This window comes from Microtus pennsylvanicus, chromosome 7 (genome assembly GCF_037038515.1).
Source record: "Microtus pennsylvanicus isolate mMicPen1 chromosome 7, mMicPen1.hap1, whole genome shotgun sequence".
NCBI classification, from domain to species: Eukaryota; Metazoa; Chordata; class Mammalia; order Rodentia; family Cricetidae; genus Microtus; species Microtus pennsylvanicus.
This window is the reverse complement of record NC_134585.1, coordinates 100,995,737-101,007,649: the sequence shown is the minus strand read 5'-3', so window position 1 is coordinate 101,007,649 and position 11,913 is coordinate 100,995,737. Positions and strand designations below refer to the sequence as shown.

General features: G+C 41.6%; 1 long non-coding RNA gene across 1 annotated transcript in view; it reads right to left on the bottom strand.

The window, feature by feature from the left end:
• The window catches only part of LOC142854999 (uncharacterized), a 41,477-nt gene extending 29,597 nt beyond the window's left edge, over positions 1 to 11,880 (bottom strand). Inside the window, exon 1 of the long non-coding RNA XR_012911396.1 lies at positions 11,673 to 11,880. This is a non-coding gene — a long non-coding RNA (uncharacterized LOC142854999). The remainder of the gene's footprint in view (positions 1 to 11,672) is intronic.
• Positions 11,881 to 11,913: the final 33 nt, after the last annotated feature.

The following is an 11,913-nucleotide window of genomic DNA, read 5'->3' as shown; positions in this document are numbered from 1 at the left end:
CTGGAAGCACCTTGCCTCCACTGTTCTTTCACTGCGATGTTCAGCTTTGTTTCAGCTCCAAGGCAGTGTGGGCAAGGGACTGCAGGCTGAAGCTTCTGAAACTGTGAGCCCACACCCGTCTTTTTCCTTTATATTAATTTCCTCAAGTGTTCTGTCACAGTGGTGAAAAGCTAACAAAGGAGGCATCAGGTGGAGACGTCGAAAAGACAAAATGCGATTTAGTTCATGTAAGAAACTGAAATGAGTATCATGGATTCAAAGACACAGATGACTTCTAGAGACAGCATAATACATAAAAACAAAAGGGTTTGTAATCAGAGCTCTTTAGAGAAAGAGATTCAACAGGACAAATATGTGCATATGTATAGTGTGTGTTTATGTTTTCAAAGAAATTATTTCAAAGCACTGACTCTTGAGGGGCTGGTATACTGAACTACTGTATCCTGTAAAGTAGTGATGTGCAGGACTGAGGAGGGATTAGCCTGGGATGTTTTTAGTGTGAGCTGATGAGCAGCCTAGAAACACAGAAACTCAGGTAGGAGTTGACACAGTACTTTTGAGACCATTTCGTCTCTAGAAAATCTCAGGTTCTGGACACACTACCTACCAAATACTCAAGTCAGATGCAACCAGGAAGCAAGCAGGCATTGTTACTCTAAGGTGTGACAGAAGAGACTTCAAAGGGAAACCAGCCAGAAGAGATGAAGGGGACACTGCATTCCAGTCAAGGGACAGTTAGCCAAGGCAACTTAGCATCTTCAGCATGCTGGTGCATCCAATTTCATTTTAAAATAATAACGGACAGGTCGCTTGTACCAGAAAGAAAAAGGAAGAGAGGGAAGAAGGAAGAGAGGGAGAGAGGGAGTGAGGGAGGGAGGGTAGATCAGAATTAATTTTTATCATACATAAAATTGAAATAACAGGTGTCTATAGAATTTCACCCAAACACCAAAACCACATATTCTACTAAGCAACACAGGTAAGATTTTTTTAATAGACTACATACTGGGACAGAAAACAAACTCTACAAATTCAAACAGACTGAAATAACTCCTTGTATCCCATAAAGTCTCACCAACATGAGTGCCTAAATATGAGCTGAACAAGGACATCAACAACAGACATGCCAAAGTGAATGGGGAAAGCCCGTGACGCTTCAACACTGCACAGAGAACTCCAGACAACTAAGGAACACTGAGAGTGGGAGAAATAGTCTTCTCTAGGGGAGAGCATGCCAGCTGTTAGCGCAGCCCTGAAAATGCACATACAAGTAACAGTCTACAGACTGCTTATACGTGTGTGTGTGTACGTGTTGTATATATGTATACAACAACAATTAATGAAAAAAATGAATTTGAAAGAGAGCTAGAAGTTTTGGAGAGAGGGGAGGAAAAGGGGAAAGGATGAAAATATATTAATCTCACAGATTAAAGAAAACAACTAAACACTGAAGGAGTGAAGACAGAACCTAACACTACATGGCGAACTAAAGGATACAAATGCTGACAAGCCGTCAGAGAGGCAGAAATGTGAAATGCCCACAGAGGCCAAGGGTGCAGAGACCGTTCAGCAGATCAGTGCTATCTAGTACAATTATAAGGAGGCACAAAAGCCTAAAGATGTTCATGAATTTTGGAATTTTTCTCATCTATTTCTGAGATGCTTGGGAAAAGGGACTGATTTCATGGGGTGAGAAGTTGAGAATAAATGTCTGCTTACAAAACACTGGTGGGAACAGTAACTGATATGCTCCACAAGCGGCTTTCCCTTCCTTCAGCTGGGACTTCCCCTCCCATCGCCAAATTATTTGGGTCTTCCCCAAGACTCAACCACTCCCCAAATGGCTAGCCCAGCAACAGGTGCAGGCACGCCTGTTCAGATGCCAAGCATTATGGAAACTGGCTTCATGTCACAGGTGAAAATCTAGACATTGCAACAGAAATACTTAAAATACCTTTCAGAGAACAATCCACAGCCTTTTATTTATTTTTGTTGTTGTTGGAAGAAATGATAATGTGTTTAAAAGTAATGATATTGGCCTAAAAATATCTATTGTAGTCTAAGCATTTTTCAGGACCGCGAGGGGTGCACCCACCCACTGAGACGGTGGGGCTGAACTAATGGGAGTTTACCAAGGCCAGCTGAACTGGGACTGATGAAACATGTGATCAAACCGGACTCTCTGAACGTGGCGTACAATGAGGGCTGACTGAGAAGCCAAGGACAAGGCACTGGGTTTTGTTCCTACTGCATGTACTGGCTTTGTGGGAGCCTAGTCTGTTTGGATGCTCACCTTCCTAGACCTGGATGGAGAGGGGGGACCTTGGTCTTCCCACAGGGCAGGGAACCCTGACTGCTCTTTGAACTAGAGAGGGAGGGGGAGGGGGAGTGGGGATAGGGGAAGGGAAAGGGGAGGAGGTGGAAATTTTTAATAATAATAATAATAAAATAAAAAAGAACAAAACTAAAAATGTGAGTGCATATATATATGTGATAAATAAATATAAAAAATTTTAAAAAAATAAATAAATAACAGCTGAACACTCCAAAAGGAGAAAGCTGGGCGAGCTCAAACTGCCTAGGCAAGTATTTTTGTCCAGCCAAGGCACACAGAGGTCACTATAACTATGGTAGAATGGGGTTGGCAGCAGGATCTTGCCATGTTAGTTACATGGTGTTAACTTTGAAGCAATGCAAAGTGCAAGAGTTATGGGTCACGGGGGCTTGTGCGAGTTTCCAGAAAGTCACTGAAACCAGGCAATAGATAACAGGGCTTGATCCCTCTGCAAGCGGGCACTGAGAGGCCACTGAGCAAAGCTGTAAAAGATAACTTCTAAGTTGCAGTGGAGACTTCAGGATGGTAAAGACGCCAGGACTATGAAAAGTTCAGAGAGAAGCTCAGGGCAGAGCTATCCTGAGAGAAGCTGTATTGGCTGCAGGCAGCAGAGATGGAGAGACAGGGCTAACCAAGCCCTTTAGAATCCAGATGATTCCACCATGGGGCTCCGGTGGTGTACATGGAGCTTCAGAGATTGGCATTTGCACTATTGGCCTTGGATCTTGCTTTAGCCCAATCTTTCTTTATCACATTCCTCTTCTTTTTGGAATGGGAATGTTTGTTCTGTGTAATTGTGTATTGGAAGGCAGAGGCTCACAGTAAAAAGAATGACTTGAGTCTCAGAACAATGTTAGTACTGACACAGACTCTGAAGGCTTTCAAAGTTGCACTGAATGCATTTTGTGTTATGAGGTGGCCATAAGTCCACGGGAGTAGCAATGGTTGCAAGTTAAAATAGAAAATAAACTGTGAGCAAAGAATTGTTTTAAATGGAGTCAGAGCCAAACAGTTATCTGTGAAGGCGTGCAGTAAGCAGAACAGTATGAGGTGAAGTTAGAGAAAAAGGAAGCGGTGTTAGAGAGAAGATATGTTTGCTACAGAGCATGGTAGGCTTCCTTTAGAGAATGTAGGCTGGTTAGGCCCAGGATGAGGTATATTTAAAGGAAATCTATTTATTTATCATTTATTTTTATTTCATGTGAATGAGAATTTGATCTGCATGTATGTTGTGTACCATGTGTGTTTAGTGCCACAAGGGAGATTCAGATCCTGTCTTGGTTTCTTTCCTATGTCATAATAAAACATCATGACCAAGGCAACTAATGGAAGGAAGAGTGTTTTGGGGGCTTACGTTTCAGAGTGTAGGGAGCATGGCAGCAGGCAGACAGTCATGAGGCACGGAAGGAATGGTATGAGGTAATGAAACTCAAAATCTGTCCTCAGTGACACACCTCCTCAAACAAGGCCATACCCCCCAAATCTGTCTAAAACAATTCCGCCAACTGGAGACCAAGCAGTAAAATATTTGAAGCTATGGGAGCTGTGGTAGTTTGAATGTAATTCGCCCCCCAAAACTCACTGGGAGTGGCACTATTAGGAGGTATGGCTTTGTTGGAGTAGGTGTGACCTTTTGGAGGGAATGCATGCCTGTAGGGATGAGCTTTGAGGTCTCCTTTGCTCAGTGTGACCCTCAGTCCACTACCTGTTGTCTAGGGATCAAGATGTAGGACTCTCAGCTTCTTCTCCAGCAACATATCTGCCTGCATACCACCATGTCCCACCATGATGGTAATGAACTAAACCTCTGAAACTGTCAGGCACCCCATTTAAATGTTTTCCTTTATAAGAACTGCTATGGTTGTGGTCTATTTTCACAGCAATAGAAAGCCTAGCTAAGACAGGGGTCATTTTTATTCAAACCATCACATTCCATTCCCTGGTCCCCATAGGCCTGTGGCCATATTATAATGCGAAACACATTTAGTTCAACTTTAAAAGTCCCCATAGTCTTTCACAGTCTCCACACAGTTTAAAAGTCCAAATTCCAAAGTCTCTTTGTGATCCAAGGCAATATCTTAACTGTAAACCCCTGTAAAATCAAAAATCAAACTACATACTTCCAACATACGATGACAAAGAATATATATTCTATTCCAAAAGGGAGTAATCGGAGCATAGTAAGAAAATACTCGACCAAAACAAGACCAAATCCCATCAGGGCAAAATTCAAATCCTGTAACTCTATATCTGACGTCAAAGGGCTTAGATGCTTCTTCCCTTGCATTTTTGCTAACTGCAACATACTCTCTCTCTTCGGCTGATTCCACTCTGTGTCTGCAGCTCTCTTTGGCAGGAAGCCCACAGTTCTGGCATCTCCAACATCTTGGTGTCTACAATGAAATCTAGGCTTCACTTTCTCAGCTACAGGCAATGGCCTCTTCTGGCCTCCATGCTGGGACTCCCCTTCCTTTCACTCATATGGCCTTAGTGACTTCAATCATACCTTAACCATGGAGGAAGATTTCAAAACCCCTTTACTCCCATATCCTTCATGACCCTAAAGCCAGAGTCACATGGTCAATGCTGCTTGCTTGGGATAGAAACTATTCTGTTCCTTAAATTACATTGGCCTAAGTTTTATTTTGTGTTGTTCTTTAGGAAACCCCACAGGCCTCTTCCTTTTGCAAATTGCAGGATTAGCTGGGTGGAATTCTGCACTGGGGCACCATTTTCATTATTACTTTTCGAATATGAGACTTCCTTATCTATGTCAACACAAGTCTTGGCTCCAACATTACATTCCCTGGTGCCCCTTTTCTCCTCAAACTCTACCTTTTGTATTTCTTCTTGTCCTGCTTTCTCTTTTTCATTATAGACCCACATAAGAGTAACCACTAGTAACCAAACCACAAAGCCAATTGCAGCCTGCCTTAAAATCTCCTCTGCCAATGAAATTAGCCCCAAACTTATCCAATATAGCCTCAGACAGATTCTTAGGAGAGGGGCAAAGATCAACCAAAATATCACAAGATATGTGTACAGCCCAGTTGCTAATATTGCTGCCCTCTGAATGCTCTGGATATGACCATGGATGAACACATGCTCTCATCACTACTGTGTTCCAATTTCCTACCAGGATGGCCTAGTAAGTCCCACTTAGAGCATTCAACCACTTTCTTAGTTCAAAGTCTTCCACAGTCCTTTCCAAACCTGCATGGTCAGGTCTATTAAAGCAAAAGACCATTCCCTGCTCCCAACTTCTGTCTCAGATACTTTTCTATTGCTATGATAAACACCATGGCCAACGTAACTTATATAAGAAAGAGTTTATTGAGAGCTTATGGTTTCTGAGGGTGAGTCCATGACCAGCATGGCAGGAAGCATGGCATCAGGCAGGCAGGGGTCGTGCTAGAGCAGTAGCTGAGACCTGACATGCTGATCCATAGGCATGAGGCAGAGAGAGCTAACTGGGAACAGAGTGGACTCTTAAAGCTTCAGAACCTACCACAGTGACAGACTTCCTCCCAACAAGGGCAGAGCCTCCACTTTTATTTTTTGATAGTTTTTTTCTCTAACTTAATTTTTGATTCTTTTACTGAACTATATATTTTTCTTACTCCCCTTCTTTCCTCCCTCCTCCCCTTCCACTCTCCCCACTGGCCCCCACGCTCCCAATTCTCTGGGCAGCCCTACTCCTCAAACAGTTGCACTAACTGGGGGCCATGCATTAAAATATATGAGCCTATGGGGACCATTCTCGTACAGACCCCTTGGGACTGGAGTTACAGATGATTATGAGCCACGTGGTTGCTAGGAATCAAACCTGAGTCCTCTTAATCCCTGAGCTATCTCTCCAGCCCTCAGTTTCATTTTCAAACCATTTTTTTCCACAATTGTTGACAACACTTGTAATATACTGACAATAATGATAGTCAGTGGGTGGTATAAAAGAGAATTATCTTGAAACACTTGATTCCAATCCAAAATAGAGGTCTATTTTGTGTTTCTCACAAATCCACGTATTCTTTTTTTTACAGATGACTACAATTGCAAAGCTCGCTTTGACATCTAGTAGCAGGGCAATAATATATGCCCACCCTTCTGTGGACTCTCCAAATACAAATCTATCTCTCCGTCAGATTCTCTGCATAACAATAAACACATGATCAAGAGCCAGAAACCAGACTAGAAGTAAAAGGTGGATGAACTCATTGAGCAATGATATAACAAGCAGCTAAACATTGTTGGTAACAATGTGGACAATATCATAGACGCTGTAAGACAGCAAATCCTCCAAAAGGCAGAGAATCAAACAAAAATGTTATCGTGTGCCTTCTTTTCCATTTGAGAAAATGCAATGTAGCACATTCCTTAGCATTGCACGATAAAGTAACGACCTCTCTGCAAATAAAGCCTCTTTAAGTGAAGCCACAGGGCTAGATGGATGATGGTTCAGTGACTAGGGGTGATTGCTACCCCTGTAGGTGACCCACATTCATTATCCAGGATCCACGTGGCGGCTCCCAATACACACATGGCAGTTCCCACCTGCCTCTCAGAGGATCTCATGCCATGTTCTGGCCTGATGGGCACTACAGTACACATGCATACACCCAGGCAAAACACTCGCACATATAAAAATAAAACAAATGTTTACAAGAAAACAAAACTATAACAGTAACACAGTCATGGATTTTGAGTGAAAGAGAGGCTATTCCCCAACAAAAATTATGCCTAATTTATTTGTATTTAATATAAGCAGACACTACATAGTTTGAAATCACCAAGTCAAACTATCTATCCCTGCTTATTATTATTATTTAGCATAGATTTTTGAAGGAACTACTAGCTATCAAATGGCTTAGAAATAAACACCTAATACACACACAGGTGGGTGGTGGAAGATGAACATCTCTGGAAGCCATTTTACAGAAAAACGTAAGGCTTTAGGTGACGCCTTCCACCTGGTTACTGTCAACCTATTAAACCAAGATTACTGACAATAACATTTTCCTTTGATTGAACAGAAAATAGCTCTGGATTTGCTCTTTGCTTTCTTCTACATGTGTACTTCATATGGCCATATAAGGAATACACAAGGTCACTGGATAAATAAAAAGTGATTTTCCCCTAAGTGAACCAATACACAATAAAGTAACAGCAAGTCTTTTTATTTTAAACCTTAGTAAATATAGTCTCCTCTAGAGCAATGTTATCTTTAATTAACACTTATTTGTTAGAAAATAGTGACTATAAATCAATTCAAGGTCGCTAGACTCTCCGAATATTAATGAAGATTTCCTCTAACAAAGGCAATCTGTGGGAACATGTAGGCTAAAAGGCCAGCGTCAGGGTAAAGTAATATTCTCTATTCACAATAAGGTCAGATGGAGTTTAGTCAGTCCCCTGACGGTTTCTTTTCAACAGGGAAACAAGCTCAAATAGGAAAACTGAAGGATGGCTTCTTTTAGCTGCACGGTAATTACAATTTGTCCATGATGTAATGAAGCATCTCGGCTATGTTATTTCTTTCAAATATAAGTAGCACACGGTGTTGATGACAGCGGGGTGGAAAAGCCACAAAGAATAGCTTGCTGCGACAGTGTGCATCTGCAGGCCACATTGTGTGACTACTGCGAGAAGACGGGGAGAGGACACTAAAACTGAGTTACTGACAAAGGCTATACAAATATCTAGATTGTATCTCAAAACACAAAATAGACAAATGCTCACCCACAAGAAGTATCTGCTATGTTTCTACCTTAACAAAGGAATATGAAATAGAAAATCCTCAGGCTTTTCATTACGATTACATTCTTTCTGTTGCACAAGACTTGCAATTTGCTCTACTAGTGAAATGGGTTTGCGTTCTAACTGCTGTCAGTTGTTAAAACGACATACCAACATATGCTAAAAAGGGAGCTGTTTTAATGGAAAACATTCAAAGCTCAGCTTAGACCAGGGAAGAAATGATAGGCCCTTGGAAATGTATCAAAAAAAAAATAAGATGGGCTGATGTCCAGCTCAATGGGGAAATGTGTTCTGAAGCAAACACAGTGACCTCTTAACAGCTGTGGAATCTAGGAAGCTGTGCAGGCTTACTGTAAAATTGTTTCAACTTTCCTAAGCTTACAGAGTTTCCTAATAAGTTGCTGGGGGTGGGAGGAGAAGCAAACCTATTTGAAAGCTGTTCAAAACAGTGAGAAAACAGCCAACCCCCACAGAATGGTCTGCAATAGACTAGGCAAGGTTTGCTGCTGATGTTTCCTAAACTGAAGAGGGAAAAGATGACACAACTTTTCTTCTTTTTAACCCCCAGGAAGGAAAAAGGTTTTACCTTTGTATTGAGGGACAAAGTATGTACAAAAGTGGGCTTATGTCAAATTTTATACTAAAGTTGAGTTTTTCTGGGACAATTTTGCATAGAAACTAAAATTTCTTCTTTATCTAAAAATATGATGATTAACTTCTGGCTATAGAAGACCTTCATTTTTTCCTATAGTCTGGATTACCTATTCTTTTTGACAATATCCATTTACTATAAATCAACAAGAAAACATTCAATAAAATCTAAAACATCATTAGAAATTACCAATGCATGGAAAACTTTGTTGACCTCTTCCATGATATGCATTTAAAGTATGTATGATATGTATCCTAAGCCTTTCAACACAAATAGCTTACTGAAGAGGTGTGAACAAGACATGCTCATGTCTGAAGTTCTATCAGTGACTTTCTTTCAACATATCACACACGTGCATTGCATAAAACAGGAAGTGTAACTGAAAGAAATTTCTTGAGTACTAATGGATCTATAATGATCTATATAAATACACACATGCTATAAAGCTAATATGGGCATGCACAATGCTAAGCCCAGGGAAGAGAGTGTGAAGAAGACAAGGCACTGACTTCATGAGATCATTTTCACAAAGAAATATGAAGCTATTTTATTTATTTACATTTTTCATTGAAAATTCACTTAATATATTCTCATTATGGTTTCCCCTCTCCCATCTCCTCCCAGATCCTTCCCACCAACCCCCGATCCAACTTCATGCCTTCCTTCTCTCCTCAGAAAACAAACAAGTAAATAAAAAAGCAAACAAAACAGAATTTTAAAAAGCGAAAAAGCATAACACACATACACACACAGAGACACAAAAGCAAAACCCACAATAAAACTGGAAACCATAATATACAAGTAAAAAAAACTAGCAATATTTACAAAAAAAATGCCCAAGCAAATCAATATGAGACACATATCTACAAATACTTCACTGAGTTTGTTTTATGTTGGCCATCCGTTAGTAGGCATGGGGCCTATACGGGCAGGCAATTATAAACAGACTTAGCTCATTTATAGACGCAGTACTGTGATAGAGGACACTCCTTTGCCTAGCTTAGAGACCTCTGGGGAGAGAGCCTAGGCATAAAGGATGAATGGTGCTGAGCTAGGCTGAAGATGGACGACAGAATTCCATGCTGAAATGACAGCAAGGTGCACATGGCTACATGTTTTGGACACAGAACTACATGGAGAAAAGCTCATGGTATGCAGCATGGAAGGAGACTAGGGAGGAAGGCACTGAACATCCCATAGATAATCTCGGGGATATATAAAGGAGCATGGGATTTCTCTTGGCTTTCCACAGATGTTTAGAAAGGGGATGGCATCTTTAGGTGGTATCTTTACTAGAAACCCCCTGGTTCCTCTGAGGACAAGATGCCTAGAAAACAGAGTAACGGAAGTGAACCACCACAGGGACAGTAAGTATGGTTTCCGAGAAGGAGCAGACATGGCCCTGCATGTGGGGGTGACTAATATCTTGCTTGGGCAAATGTCAACTTTATCCCAACCAACGTACATACCACGGAGAAATACACCCAGCACGTGGAGAGGATGCATTCAACTCTGGATGTGTGGGACTTAGTAGGTTTCTAGGTTATCTGAGGCTTGATTCCCAGCATTAACACATCGGCTTATAACCATCGATAAGTCCAGTTCCCGGAATTCTGATGCCCTCTTCTGACCTCCATGGGCACCAGAACCACACACGGTAGCCGGATAAAAAAGCAGGCAACAAACATTCACACATAAAAATAAGAATTTGGAAAAAAATAAAACAAAAAAACTATAAAGAATTTTCAAAAGTATATCCCTAGTGTTCATGTTTAGAAATATTTTAAAATACTTATCTGCTATTAGCATATCTTATTTGGTGTCACTCAAAATCTTTTGCCCATTTTTCATGTTGAGCTGTTTTTTATTATTGCATTTAAAAATTCATTACATGTTAACCCATCTTTAGTTTATTATTAGGGTGTGTGTTGGGGGTACAGGTCTTCTGAGGGCAGGGGATAACTGTGGGATTGTTTTTTTTTTTTTTTTAACTGGGCTCCAGGGGTCAAACTCGGGTTGTCAGATATGTTGGAACAAGTTCCTCTACCATTTGAGCCATCTTGCTGACCCTGCTTTTTGCGCTTTGAGTATTGTTTGTTTTGCATAAGTCCTTTATCAAATTTCTGGTTTGCAAATACTTTCCTCTCAGTGTATGACTTTCATCTTTTGAAGGAAGTTTTTAGTTTTTAAGGCATAACTTTTCTGTTTCTCTTTACCATGTCTTTGATGTCATACCTAAGGAATCTTTGCCTAGACGGGTCGCAGGTCTTTTTCCCTTTGTTTTCGTCTAATTTTAGGTCTTTCCATTTACACCCATGTTCTATTTTAAGGTGTGTGTGTGTGTTTTAATATGGCGCAAAAATTAAACCAATGTAGTGGCAATAGAAAGAACCAGCTCAAAAAGGCTTACAGGATGAGAAGTGCAGAGGTCAGACAACCCTTGAAGGAAAAAGGTCAGGCTTAGGGAAGCTGGGATAGACAGGAGGGCATACTGCCCTGAAGCCACCAGGAAAAATCTGAGTAGCCAGCACTGTGTACCAAGACAAGCAATGAAACTGTCTTCCCAGCTTGAACGACGTTTCGGTAAACCTTTCCAATCAGTCCCTTTATAAGAATATTGGCAACAATCGCCGAGAGGTCTGAAGCACTTTTTTTTTTCTTTTTCTTTTTTTTTATGCATGCCACCCCCCTCCGCCATGGCATTACTTTTTAAAAATTACCCTTTAGTTAGTTACTAAGTAATGGGGCTTCATTGTGGCATTTTTCATCCGTATGTGTCATCACACTTTGTACTTAGTCATCCCTTGAGCACTCTTGAAAGGTCACTGTCGACTGAGGGTGACTAACGCAGATCCCTGGGGGACATTCCAGCCTCAGATGCTGGGGACAAACCCCTGGAAAGAGTCACTGCCCTCTCCCGTGGGAACTTACAACCACACTCTGCACGGCCTGTCACCCTGTCCCCTCACCAGGGTGACCGCTGGGGAAACTGCAGCAGATCCACAGAGCCGGGATTCTAATCTGAGCAAAGGCGGCGTCAGGCTTGCCGCGAGCGTGGGCACGCTGGGTCCTTTCCCGACCTTTGACCCCTGCCCCTGCGCCCACAGGTCAGTCCTGGCCACTGCGGGAAGCTATCGACGGCTCCGGGAGCCGCCAGCCTCCTCCCGTTCTG